Raw genomic sequence first — 14,849 nt, forward strand, 5'->3', positions numbered from 1 at the left:
GCAATTTTCATAGTGTCAGCATCTGGCAATAGAAAGTTGTATCATCTTATTTCTTCTAGAACTATTTGTGCTTCTGTGCTTACATTATTTTAATTTCTCCGTTTGTTACATTTTTGTTTGCTTGTTGAGAAGCATGGAATATATTAATTCTTGCTGGTGAAGCTGCACGTAGGTCTGAATTGCCTTGCTGTTGGTATACATTAACAACAACAAACACCACCAGATGCCCTCTACTCCTCTCTCAAGTTAGAGCTGCCTCCTTGTAATTTCCTCCTGTAATTTTAACTGTTTTTGTTTGTTTGTTTGTTTGTTTTACCAGCAAGAGAGTGGGAGAGGACCACAAATCTTTTTTCCTTAGATTTGAAGAGCTTAGGATGTAATGCTACCTATAAGCATTTAGGGAACCTGTGCCATTTGTTGATATACATTGAGTAAAGCTTTCCCTTTATAGTGGAAATGCAAGTCACAGCTAGAACCAGTGATTGAGCATCTGGTGGGAAGGTGAGGCCAACCCAGGGAGCTCAGGTGTACACAATGTACCTGAGAGATCAGAAGGGGTGTAGCCAGGATCCACCCCCTCCCAGACCTCATTTAAGAGTTGGCAGTGGAAACAAGAGCATCTTGTTTAGAGATCCATGCCTGGCTAAGGTCCTTACAGGCCTTTTAGAGGTAAGCAGGTTGTTAATTTTATTTCTGAGCTGTCACGTGTGAGTAGATCCTCACTTACTGTGGCCTGGGACCTTGCTGCTCTGTTGTGTTTTGCATCGTGTTACAGCATTCCTCTCTACAGGCTTATTTGTGACCCTCTGACTCACCACTATCCAAGGGATTTTTCTTCAAACAGTGACAGAGGTGTAGCTCAGAATTTCTTGGTGTCTCTTTCAGACCTGTTACTAAAACCAGCTTAGTCATCAGCATCACCTAAATGGGAGAGAATTATGAAGAATATTTAAAATAAATAAGTTGATTGCTTCCAGGCAATGATAACAGTGAGGATAATGAAAACCAAAAATTACTTCCAAAAACTACTTAAGAATTGAGATGTTGGCACTTCTTCTAACTCCAGTTCTGTTGTCTTGCCTATTCTAGTCAGGAAGTTCAGTACCAGACTGGCAACGTAAGGAGAACTTTATTTTGCACATCAGCACTCACTCTTATGGAACACAGTGAAACATCATGAGACAAAAACTCTGTTCTTTTCCTGCAGGTGGTGTATTGCAGGTAGATTACAGGTAGTTTCTCTCCAAACCATGTAATTACACAGCAATATTTAATCTTGGAGGAACTGACTTCCATATAAGACCAAATATTGCTTATTACTAGCTAATATTCTGTGGTAGCTGGGAGCCACTGTTTTGTACAAAAAAATCAATAGCACTCACTTCTTCACTGAATGCTTTAAGTCACCATCCCACTTGATAAATTTAAGGGAAGTTTCTTTATTTTCTGTAGTTGGATAAGAGCAATAGGGAAAGTCAACAGACATTTCATTTTTTATATCTTTTTCTCTTCTGTGGAGTCAGTAGGCAGTAACAAGCCAAGGTGTTCCCTTGTGCCATTATTATATGGAACAATGAGGAGCCATAGATTATCCCAAGTTCATTGTTTCCTATCTAAGCACTCTTTAATTATTAACCACCCTGGCTCTGGAAAGGTAACAGAGCTCTAGCTGTATTATCAGTGATGCAAAGCTAGAGTAATACCAGCTGGTGACTTGTTGGCAGTAGTAAAGTAAATAATGAAACACCGCCTGGGAAGTGACATCAGTACCAATTACAGTGGTAACAGTGCTTCCAGGGACATTAACAATAATAGGATGCTTCCCAGTCATCTTTATTTCTAATCTGTTTTGTCAGTAATTCTAATTGAAAGAGTATATTTCATAATAAACCATGATGTTTATTAAGGACTTGGTTTCCTGGTATATGCATAATGGCCACATATATTGGTCTGAGGGTGTAATGAGGTGAGGTTCTGAATGTCCACTGTGCGTTCTGCAGTATTTCCTTAGCATCTGTGAATCTGAGTTGATAAAGGTTGGACTAATTCAGCCACTTTTCTTTACATAACAGTTTTTGAGTGTGAGAATTTGTAATTTGTAGATACAGCGTGTGATGGAGAAACTTCATTTTACATCAACGTCAAGTGTTTTTTTAACTACATAAATATTAGCAGCATGCTAGTGTTTTGAATCTGTTGAAGGCACTTCTACCTTCAATGCAGTAGGTTATTTATTAGCCTAATAATTGTAGCTGCTCTAAGTCATCTATTTTCATAATCTCTATTTCTTAAGCAGCACTGAAATTCTGTACAAAAGAAAAAAAAAAAAGGAAAGATCATTAAGCTGAATAAACAACTGATGATGCTGAAAAATACACTGCAGTGATATTTTAAGGTAATGCTTGTGTGGGCTGCGTAAAATCACGACCAGCTTATCTCCCACAATCCTTTTTGCAGCTTTATTACTAAACAAGTAGTTTACTAGTTTACTGCTGCTTTCCTTTACCTGGCCAGCCAGTTAAAACCCTTCAGGTCCCAAAGTAAACATGGTGGAGAACAAGGTGACAGGAGTGCATAATGGGATGAGTGAAGGTGTGGTGTAGAAAGTGACTGACACACAATCAGTGACCTTCAAGGACCCTTTAGGGCAACTTATTTAATTTTTTCACGAAAAGTTCAGCCTTAATCAGGAGAATGCTTTTGTTCTTCATAGTCTGAAGTGTTTTATCCTTTTTGAATTCTAGTCCAGGGTTGTCACACACTACATTAGGTTGCCAAAGGCCCCATCCAATCTGGCCCTGAGCATCCCCAGGGATGGGGCACTTACAGCTTTTCTAGGCATACTACGCCAGTGCCTCATCACCCTCTGATTAAGGAGTTTCTTATATGTAATCTAAATCTGCACTCTAAGTTTAAACTCTCGCCTTATCACTACTCCCCTTGAAAGTGTCCCTCTCCATTTTCTCGTAGCCCATCCAGGTGATGAAATGCCACAGTCAGGTGTCCCAGAGCTGCCTTTTCTCCAGGATGAGCAGTGCCACCTCTACTCAGTCTTTCTTCCCAGGAGGCAGCCTTTTCTGATTGTCCCTGTGGCCTCCTCTGGACCTATTAAACAGGTCCATGTCCTTGCTGTGCTGGGGGACCCCAAAGCTGAGTGTGGGATCTGAGCAGAGAGGGAAAGTCGCTTCCCTCACCTTCCTGGCCATGCTAATTTTGATGCAGCCCAGGATGTGTCTTGTTTTCTGTGCTGCAAGCACACACTGCAGACTGAAGTTGAGCTTTTCACCCACTAATACCCACGAGTCCTTCTCCACAGGGCCCTCTATATCTACTTTTTGCTGAGCCTGTGTTCATATTTGAGATTGCCTCAACCCATGTTCAAGAGCTTGCACTTAGCCTATCTGAACTTGATGAGGTTCACATGGGGCCACCTCTCATGCTGTTTTCCATGGGAAGACCTTGCGAATCTTGTGATTTCATCTCAGTTTAATCTGATGTAATGATTTGAACTGTTGTATGATGCACAGAACAAAAATTTCTATTCCTCTTGACCTCGTGGTGTTCTCAAAGTTTTCTGTACTTTTAAAATTTATTTCTTGGACTTGTTTGTCAAACCCGAAAGACACATCTTTCCATGAAAGCAGGAATGCTTTTTATTTAAATAAATAAAAAATCATTTGCAATGAAGAAACTTGAATATAGATGAGAAATTATTGCTTTTTAGAAATTTTTTAGTTTTGGATAAACTGCTCTATTTGCTGAACTCCTTAATGACTGAAGCAATTATTTGTTTTCAGGAGAGGAGAAAAATGTTACTCATCCTAATTATCCATCTCTTGCTGGAACAAAAGTAGTTCTTGTACATGACTGTTCGTGGAAAAGCAGACATTAAAAGCGGTTCTGTTAGTCACTGCTGCTAAGTTGGCACAGAAGGTTCTCAAATTGAATCGAGAAGGTGTCAGCTGCATGTCTGGGTATTTTTAGTGCCTTTCTTAGGCTCTAATTAGCAATGTCTTAAAGCACAGTCAAAATTCAGATGATTCCTGGACTGTTTATTTTATGTCTTTATAGTAGATGAGAATAACAAACTGTTGTAAGCAGGAAAAAATCATGCCTTTGTCCTTCATAATGGAATCTGTAAGTTCTCCTAAGGATATGGGTTGACTTTTTTAAAGCTTAAAAGACATGTGGCAGCAACTCTTGAAAGGTTCACTCTGTGCTGTCAGGAATTAGATGTGTGCTGATCTTTAAGGAAACTGAGGCTGCTTCTGTAGGCTTGGGCAGAGTTGTACAGCTCTGACAAGTCTTTACAAAGGAAATCAAATGTATGGCACTTCATTAATACTGTGTGAATCCTATGCACACATGGGCCTGAGATCTTTGATATGTAGCTTTGAGTCCTTCCTATAGCAAGCTGCTGTTAACCCTTGTTTTCCAGATGACTGGTAATACCAGCAAAAGCACAGAAGTTAGTATAGCTACTGTGCCTCCTGTTGCTGGTCTCTGGCTGTGTAGGAGGCTTAGTGCTCAGGTCTGTCTTGCTGCTGTCTTCCAAGAGAACAGAAATGCCATCACTTAAAACAAGTTTTCAGAATAAAATGCAGTTTCCCAAAATACTGCATTGACTGAGTAGTTCACCCACTTCAAGCCAAATTTGTGAAGAATTCAAGCCAATTTAGCTGGCTCAGATCTTGCTTCCTTAAGACTGCTCCACTCCAGAGCTAGAATCAATGTCAAGTGTTTCTATTGACATTTTGGGAACTATATATATACATTTATAAATATATTCCTTCATTAAATGTATTTTTTAAATAAATTAAATTTAAATTTAATTTAAATGTATATATACATTTATAAATATATTCCTTCATTAAAGGCAAAAGCATTGATGTTTATGAATATCTTTTAGAGTTAGGTTTTAAAGACCTTTGTGCCCTGCAGAGATTTAGTTTTCAAACAAATAGAATGTACTTTAAATAATCAAATAACAAAAGTTAATTGTCAATGAAGGATGCATCTCAGCTTGGCACTGAGCGATTTTTTTTTTTTAACATGATGATGTGCATAGCTCTCAGACAAAAATGGATCACAAAGCAAATGATTTTTCATTTACAAAGAGCACTGGGGAAAAACAGAACTGCAGAATACCAAAATATGACAGAACAAATGGAGGGAAGTATATTAGAGTGGTCTCCAGCAGAAGGCTCCTTACTGTGCTGGGAAATCTTCTGCTGAGGTCTCCTCTGAGCAGATGTGAGCTATCAATTCCATGAGTTTGTTATGCCTGTAATAACAAGCTGTGGAGTGGAGAGTAAGAGCTGATGTTTACATGGCTTCTGGTTATGCAAAACAAACTTTTGCCTGTGATATACCCTATGAACATACAGTAAAAAACCTAAGCTGCTAGAAAATTACCATAATCAGCTTATTTTGGTAATACTGCGAGCAATAGCTCCTTCTCAAGTCAGTCCTATCCTCAATGCAGCTCTAGAATGAAGTATATTAAAGCAATGCATTGAACAGAATACTGTTTTTGCTGAAATAAAAGAGAATTAGTCAAATGCCACAGAGCATCTTGAGTATCTGTGGCATAGCTATAATTTAAAATACAGTCACAGATTCAGTTTGTATTTAAGCATTGAAAATTCAGGTATTGTGTATTCTGCAGGTAGCAAAGATTAAATTTGGATTCAGACAAACATTATTCCTGTCTGAAACTTATTCAGAGGAATGTCCATCTCTAATTTAATCAAGCATACAGAATTTTTCATGCATGTATCTTTCTTGGGGTACTTTTCATTTCATGAGTTTGCTGGTGTTTTATTTCAATACTGTCTTTTTCATTTTTTTCCTCATTCTCTCTTATTCTCTTCTTTCAGTGCACCCTGACCCACCCCTTCATCTTTCTGCTTCATTGCAAACTTCTCTTTTTCTCCTCAGAATTTAACAGCCGATAGCAAACTGACATTCCCCTGCAAGCAGCATCACTTCTCTGTCTGTCAGGCACTTTCTTGGCCCCATCCTCACTGCCCAGTGTGCTAATGCAGGAGGGAAAGCAAAAGAAACACAGAGTTGCAGCTGTAGACAGCAAAGCAATACTTGGCTCTTCTCCACATTCTCTTTTTAAACACAGTTTTACACTCTTGTTTCTAGCAGCCATGGAAACCTTTCAGAAAGGTGAGACGTGAAGTCCAGCTGGAATATTCCTGAGATTTCTCATGCCTTCCTTAAGGATGGTTGTCAAGAATTGAGCTCGTGAATGACAATACAGAACCATTTCATATAAGCTTCCTAGTGAGCTGCTCCTGCGTATATGAATGCACTACACAAATACTCAGATCTGAAAATATAACAAAAATATACCACAGTATAATCTAAATACACAGCTGAGAACATAGATTCTTTCAGAAGTGTGAGGGCAGCCTAGTAGTTATGGTCACAGTGTATTATGCTATGGAAACACAGCTTTACTTGTGAGTTGGGCTTTTTCAGTCGCAGGTTTTAGTCTCAACTTCACAGGTTTTGTTCATGAAAAAAAAATCTATGTCTTTCACATAAAAAAACTCCATAGGCTGAGTTACTCATCTATTGTGAAATTTTCCATAGAACTCCAAATCACTCTGTGGCCAGAAAATTACAGCAATGAGGGCAGTTCTCTCCCCTGCCCCCTGGTATCTATTGTATTTGAACAATATCAGATACAGTGGCTTCCTGAAGCTGCTTTTCGCTGTTGTTAGCTACAACAGAATTATGATTTTTAGCCATTTTCCTTGTGGTCAATCCATGTAAGCCTTGTTACCGCACGTGATTTAATAATTAAAATGGCTCTCCTTCTAAAGTTTCCTTTCCTCATTTAATTTTAAAAGAAAATTGGTGGTGATCAGATATATAGAACATTAAGTAATTGTGAGAAATGCATTTTCTCTTGGTCTACCTTGCATACAGACAGACTTATACCTTTTTAAACAAAAACCTTCAGATTCATAATCTGATGTTTTCCTGAATTGAATTTGTTTTTGATTTATCCAGAAGCAGATTGTATAACTTCATTAAAAATAACTTCATTAAAACTTTCTTTTTACTAAGATTGTTTTTCATGGTAACACATATGGAAGTGACTTTATGGCTGTGGGTTTGGTATGGGTTGTTGGTAGGTTTTTTTTTTTTTTTTGCTGCTATGCCTGTATTGCAAGGCATCCTCATGATTTAAATGTATGCTTTCATTTCACACTGCCTTAAGTGACAAAAAAAAAAAAGACAGAATTTCTTCTCATGCTTATCAGGCTTCGTTACTAAAATCCCATGGTTTTCAAATGCAAAATAAAATCTTGTCCTGTAAAATTCTTTTTCAGTGAGAAATCACTTCAGAAATGTTAGTATACTGGGTAGCAAGGAGATTTCAATATCCAGTGAGTGTTATGTAACTTATTTAAAGATATCATTTGAGATGCCCGGCGAAGGTGTATTCAGACAGTAAGGATTGATTTCAGATTTGATTTTTACCTTCAGGTGCCAAGTGTCTCACTGATTCACTTCTGCTAAAACTTGGTCTGCTCAACATGAACTTGAAAAGAGTAATCAGTTTTGCAGTTGTTGATTGTGCATCTACTCAATTCCTCTATTTAAGAGTGCTGTGAAAGCTGTGTAAGTGAAATAAACTCTGTTCCCATAGCAACACATACCGACCAGAAGAACTTCCAGGTTATGTAGAATCCTTAAATGCAACATATTAAAAACAAGAAAGATTGCTTTTCAGTTGTGAATGTGGAGACTCAGACAGTCCATCTATAAATGCTGCTGCTTCCATTTGATCTTTGCCCTTATGTGATTTTCTTGGCAAAAGTGTGGAATCACGAAATTTGTCTGACCTCACTGCTGAGTTTGCCAAGCAGCTGAGGTTATGGCAGTGGCAGTGCATGTGACTCAGTGAAGCCACTGTATGCACCATATATTTTAATATTAACATCCTGGCAAGAGAATTTCTATGGAGAATTAGAAAAAGTCTGTTTTCTTTCCCAGTAAGTTGCACTTAGCCTTTCAATTTATCTGTCAAGAGGCCATGCCTTGAAATTCAAGGGAAGAGTAAAGTGATCACTTCTAGCTTTTATATTCATGCTCTTTGAAGGACTGAGTAAACAAGTCCTTGTTGAAAGGTGATCTCAAAGTGCTTATGAGTAGTAGGCCTTGCTGGCAAATGGAAGAGAGTTGCACATCTGCCAGTCTTGTGCAGCAAACCAAGAAAGGTGGACCTTTATCCTTGCTTACGTGCAACTTGACAGAACGCGTCCGCTGTGAATGAACCTTGATGGAGCCAGAAGGCAAAGGACTGAAAGGGCTCTTATTTGAAAGTAACATGAAGCCAGGTCTTCAGGTAAGAAGTAGAAAAGCAGGCATCTCAAATGAATGAAAAATGATATTATTTAGTTTTATGCTGCATCTAAATTGTAATGTAAATGCCATAGTACAGTTTGCAGTTACTGGAATCAACTTATGTTGAAAGTCTGTGCTAAGAATTATGGAAGTACAGTATATTTAAGATGAGAAACAATGTATGACCAATTCTTCAGGGAGCAGACAAGGCTTTTATTTTTTTTCTTTTTAATTTCCAGTTTGGGACATAGAATTTGTATCCTTTTATATTCTATCATTTTATAAGTGGAAAAAGTAGAACTTCAATAATAACCAGAGCTGAAAAGCTGTGCCATCTATAACACATGTACAAGTTCCTCCAGTAGTGGAATAACACATTAATGCTAAAATTGATTTATTTTGATTCTCTAGACCATTTATGAGTGTTGAGGGCAAAGTACTTTGGATAATAGGAATGCAAAATCCTGTTCGTTAGAGGACCACTTTTTTTTTCTGTCTCTGTTTTTCTTTCATTGCTCTTTATGTCTTGTTTTTCCCCAACTGGACAACCATCCATTGGCTCTCTTACCTTCTGCTACTTAGAATAAAATTTTGCTCTCTATTTTAAACTTCATTTAAAAATACAATTTAGAAAATCACTTTCGCTATGAAACTTAGAACTTACTATGAATTTTAATTATTTTGCTGAATAATTCATGAAAAATATTAATGTAAGTTATTAGCATTTAACTTACTCCTAATAGGACAAATGTCACTATATCCAGAAAATAAAAAATTTGCCTTATGCTTGCCTTCACATATAAGGTTCAAACAGTAATAAATACTGTACCAACACACAGATTCTTGGCCTAATAAGTTCATCCAAGTAGCAAGAAGCATGAAAACCCACAAACACATCCTTGCAACTCCGATCCTTTTTTTCTGCCTCCTTGTTTATTTGTCAGTTGTGCCTCTTTACTGTTGTTGCATGGAATGCATTTTATTTCATTTGATGTGTCAGATGATAAACATTAAAAATATCTTGCATGCTAGAGTTAACGCATTTTCCATCATGCACTGCATTCATTATTTTTCCAGATATGCTGTGAACAGATGAGTACTATAAGGCAAAACAGAAAAAAGTGATCTTGAAATGTTTCAAGTAATTTGCACTCCTATGATCTGCAGGAGTTTTGTTTTGTGTGTTCTCATACAGGTCTGCAAACCTGTATCCCAGTCTGCACAAATCAATAAGAAATAATAAATCTTTTGGTATCCAGGGGATATTCAACTGCTTGTAACTTGTTTGGAGTGAATGTCTACAGCAGAACTCTGCTTGCTTTGTAGAACCCAAGCAAAAGTCCATAAAGACACTGCGCAATGAATTTCAATTATAAGGTGTTTAAACAAACTCTAGGGATGTTTATATTATAATGAAAGAGATACAAATGTAAAAATGTTTGAAGATGCACATTAAGTTCCCTTTTTCTTTAAGCAGAAAAATTAACAAAAAAGTGATTTATTTTGCACAGGTGGTACAAATTCTAGATAAATACTACAGTTTCTTTCCTGAAGAGTGGAATGTACTAAAGAAAACGAAGGTCCATTTGCTGAGTGAAATATGAAATTGGTATCTGTCAAATCAAACCAGCAAACACTGTTATAATTTCTGTGTGGAAAGAAACTTGACTTAGATCCAAAGATTCTCAGGCATTATGATTTAAGATAATTTGTTAGTACAACATGACTAGTTGTGTTCTGGTGTGCTCAAGAATATCTTTAATTCTTATTTAACATTGTCTATTGCCTTCTGGGTTCTGACTTTCTTGTTATCCTGTATGGATATGAGCTCACAAAACTCTTGTATTTATGTAATCACAAAGATGACATATCAAAAGTGGGTTGCAAAAACACTCTTATTCTACAAAATTTCAGGGGAAAAAAATCAGTTCATCTGGGTGATAGTAAGGTTTTAAAACACTTACAAGAAGAGCAAGAAAATATCAGTCCAGTAAATAATCTACAACATCGAGACCTACATTCTCTCCAGAATGTGCTCTGCCACTGTCCTCAATGGCTGTAGGAACTTCTCTGGTTTTGAGATTAGATTAACATAAAGCTTTCCCTTTGAGAAATTGCATAGTTACACATAAATATTTATATTGCAAAAATTCCAGGTACTTGAACCCCATTGCTGAGGAAGTTTTGCTCTGAATCATGGATATGATGTGATGCAGAAGCTGTGTTTTGTGGAGGAGCCGGCCATGGGGCAGGCTCAGACCATAGGCTAGTTCTCTAACCTGGGTTATGGGATAGTGACAGAAAAAAACTGAAACTAGACTTCTTGACATTCTAATCAATTGTCGTGGTCAGCTGATTGAGTTCATTTTGGTAAATTCCTGAACATATCTAATGAAAACTTTCCCTAAACAATCCTCAAGGCCTCTCCTATGGCTTTTCTTTGAGTGTCACTGTCAAGGCAAACCAGGTATCTTAGGATGCTTTACTTGTATCTGTTTCCAGGTGACTGCTCTCTTCTCGTTTTGTCTGCAGGGCCACTGACAGGCAAGGCACCGCGTTTGCTGAAGGCACCAAATTCTCTTCTCTTCTGAGCTCTTGCATGTTCTTGAGCAAGCTGTCTGCCTGCTGCCATTTTACTGACCTGCAGTGTAGGTCTCACATGTACTTTTTACATGTAGTTTCCAGTAATAGTAAACATAGATATGCGAAGACATTGAATATTTTTCTCTATGCAAAATAGCTGGAATCTTCTTAATTTGCAAAGTATTTTGTTCTTTACTGCTTGTATGTGCATTTTGGTGTTGAAGAATTAAGATGTACTGTAGAGTTCCTGAGGAATGCTTGTAATTAACAGTTTGACTTTAAATCACAGCGTGCTGGGCATAATTAGCACTCAATATTTCTGTATGATTAAAAATAGAAAACAAAACTAAAGATTTTTAATGTTTTTAGCATTGAATCCCCTGGTTTAAAGAACTGAAATATTGTCTTTTGGCTGGATAACTGATCTGTACAAGCGGTGTGGTTGTAAGCATCTGCAGTTCTGTAGCAATGTGTAGCATGCTGCAGAACAGTCAAGTTAGAGCTTTCTTGATAGCTTTTCAATAAAGGGGAGTCTAAAGAAATCAGTATATTTTCCTGCTCAAGTGGTGGATATAATCAGGTCAAAATGTAGAGGAAAAGGAAATCATCTTGACTGTGAATAGTTAATCTCTTTTACCATGTTTTCTCAAAGAAAATGAGTTCAGCGTAATAATATTGTTATTTCTTTGAGGCATAAGAAATAGTACTATATAGCAAAAAGAAATCTTGGTCTGGATATTTAAGATCAATTTATCAGAAAAAAAACTGGTGGAGGGCTGGGTGGGCTGCCTATCCTTGCTTAACCTGCATGTGCTGTAGATTAGTACCCCAAATTCAGCACTTCTATTAACATGTTCCTTTTTCATTTAAAAAACAATAGACAGGAGCTTGGTTTGCTCTTACTGAATCTCTTCCTGTTCAGCTCTTTTTTGCTGTTTACTGGGCTGTTCAGAGGCACTGAAAAAATGAAGCCAGTGAGATACATTTGAATCAGTAGATATGACTCAAATATTCCAGTATTTTCAGAGATATTCTTAAATACCTGGCTGTGTGCTACTGCTTTTTGCTCTGAGGCATAAATCGATTACTGCAGAAATCAGGAGAGTGTTCTCTTTAGAATCTCTGCCCACTGCTGTAGGGAAATGAACTGGACAGACATAATATGGCAGATAATTTTTTTTACTCTAATTTTTCTGTTAATGTAAAGTTTATTCCGAATGCAATTACAAATCAGCAAGTACATATTCAGTCTAATTGCATTTATGGGACTATTTAATCTTCATAAAGACATCAAGTCTGCACAATGTCTGTGTCGTAAGCAGTGACTCATCAAGAGGAGGAAAAGACAGATCTTTCTGGTGCTCTGTAAGAGAGTAAATGGGTCTAACGAGGTAGTGGATCTTTAATTTTAAAATTAATCTCCTTAGCAGAGTATCTTAAAAACCACTGCTTCATTCTGACATTAGATTGGAAATAATATCTAATAATTTATTATCAAAATATTTGGAAAAGTTTTGTTTGTCATATCGCTGAACTTCAGGGCTTTTTCAAGCAGTCTTACAGTATGTACTTGTTTTTCCTGTAACTAAATATATTTTGAGAGAAGAGGATGTGTGTGTAAAGGAGAAGAATAAACATCTTGCTGCAGCTAATATAGCATGATGTATAACAAATTGTTTTTACAATTTCATGTTAGTATTTATAAAGACGTCTCTTATCACTAAGACGTACCAAGAAAAACCTCATACTGATTATGAATCTTCCTTGATTCATGATGAGAAAACTGCAAGATGCTTCCAAACAAGCTTGAAGCTAGTTCTGTTGGGTCTTCATTATTTCTTGTGTCAACTGATGGCTAGCCTTTTTGTTCTTCTGGATCTAATATTTAAAGATGTGCTTGTGCACTACTAGCACCTTGAGCAGGAACCATGCAGGTGATGCTAAGATACTGTATCAAGAGGCAATCCACTTCTTAGCAAGAGTGAAAAAAAATAGTATGGCCATTAGATGGAGTAGATCTGCTCTGTGATTAACTAATGAAGTGCTTTTCTCTATATCTGAGCACGCAAACTGAAATCCTCCTGCCATGAATGAGGAAAACATGCATGCTTTACAAGAGGGACACTTTTACAAAGGCTATTCCTGGAGGGCTCATCTCTGCTCAGGAATGTAACTTAGACTGTCCAGGTAGCAGTATACTTCAGTCGAAGTGTTAAATAGAGGGTTTAAATATTTTTTTTCATTGAGCCAAATCACACTGGCACATTTTACCACAAAGCTTAAGAGATACTGTCTCAGTAGCTGTGGTATTGCCTCTGGATTGGTAGAAGACAAGACAGTTATTCACCTTCCTTTGGAGAAGCTTGTTATCTTAGGCTTAGTGTGGTGCAGTCTGCCCCTTCACAGCTCCTGCCAACTTGAGGCCAGCACTCAGTCACAGTGCTGAGGTACCCAGGCAAAAGGCTAAACCAGAGTCAGAAATACTCCACAGTTCCCATGAGTAGCATAGAAATAACAAAGTGGTGTGTTAACTTTGAGCATGTCTTCAAATCTGTAAGAGTGAAGAAATCTGAAGTGTACCCACAGTGTTTTTGAAAATGCTGGAGAAATACAGAGAATCATAGGGCTGCATGACCTCTTCCAGAAATTCATATCACAGTAGTTAAAATATTCATCTTCTCTGGTTACCTGCTTATCTGTTCATGGGCAATATTGGTGGTAGGTGGACAGTGGGGCTGGATGATCTTAGAGGTCTTTTCCAACCTTAATGATTCTATGATCTTAAAATTACTTTTTAACATCAAAATTCTATAATTGAGTATTGCTGAGATTTTTTTTTTTTTTTTTTTTCCCTGTTTGGTTGTTTTTTTTGGTGGCTCAGAGCTTTGCAAACTCCAGTAAAACAAAATAAGCTGAGCTTTGTAAACTGCAGTCCTGCTTAATGACTTTTGTTCTGAAATTAGGAAAATTGTTACTTGGAGCCTGGATCACAAACCTGACTTTGCCACAGTAATGATTTGTCTGAAATATCTTTTCCGTAGTATATATGCAGTATTCATCAGTTCTGTGATCTGAATAATCTTCTATCTGCAGCTCATCTGCAGTCGCTTAGCTCCCATTTACAGGCACAAGAAGTAAATCTAGAATCTTTTTTTTTTTTTTTTTTTTTTCCCAAACTGCTCTATTGGGGTATGCAATGGAAAGCTTAATGGCAGCCTTTTGCCTGGATGAAATAGGATAGAAACGATGCTCTTAGTTTTATCTGATAAGTTGTGTGATTGGCAGTTGAAAAATTTGATTCTGAAGACTGAGTCAGATGTAAGACTGTGATGTTTGTACAAGTTTTGCAGAATTTTTCACAACTGTTATCTTAAGACAAATCCCTTTTTTCAATTTGAGGGAACCACGTGCAGCTTTGAAAGAAAGCATTACAAACTGACTTTTGTGAAGGTTTTAGGTGTACAAGGAAAAAGCGTGTATTTGGATTTAAGGATATTTAGAACGCTAGAATACATAATACAATTTAATCTCAATTAAAATTACAATTTAAATTACATAGGTACAAAATTATGTCAAAAATTAAAGCAAAGCAAACTACTGTGGTGTAAATAACAACAATTTTGTATGCCAAAGTCTTGCATCCCTGAAACCCCTGCTATCAGTACAAGCTGGAGGACAAAAGAGTTGAAAACAGCCCTGCCAAAAAGACTTGAGGGTGGTGGTGAGTGGTGAGCTGGATGTGAGCCAGCAGTGTGCTCTCACAGCCCAGAAAGCCAACCGTATCCTGGGCTGCATCAAAAGCAGCGTGGTCAGCAGGTCAGGGAGGTGATCCTGCCCCTCTTCTCTGCACTGTCAGACCTCACCTGGAGCACTGCATCCAGATGTGGAGTCCTCAG

At 37.5% G+C, this 14,849-nt stretch overlaps 1 long non-coding RNA gene across 1 annotated transcript; it reads left to right on the forward strand.

Moving 5' to 3' along the window:
- The first annotated feature begins 626 nt into the window (after positions 1-626).
- LOC128078590 (uncharacterized) lies at positions 627-12,780 on the forward strand. Its single transcript, XR_008205712.1, has 3 exons — positions 627-669; positions 7,510-8,371; positions 10,903-12,780. It is a non-coding gene; the product is annotated as an uncharacterized LOC128078590 (long non-coding RNA).
- Positions 12,781-14,849: the final 2,069 nt, after the last annotated feature.

The sequence above is a fragment of the Tympanuchus pallidicinctus genome, unplaced genomic scaffold (genome assembly GCF_026119805.1).
Source record: "Tympanuchus pallidicinctus isolate F22 unplaced genomic scaffold, pur_lepc_1.0 scaffold17, whole genome shotgun sequence".
NCBI classification, from domain to species: domain Eukaryota; kingdom Metazoa; phylum Chordata; class Aves; order Galliformes; family Phasianidae; genus Tympanuchus; species Tympanuchus pallidicinctus.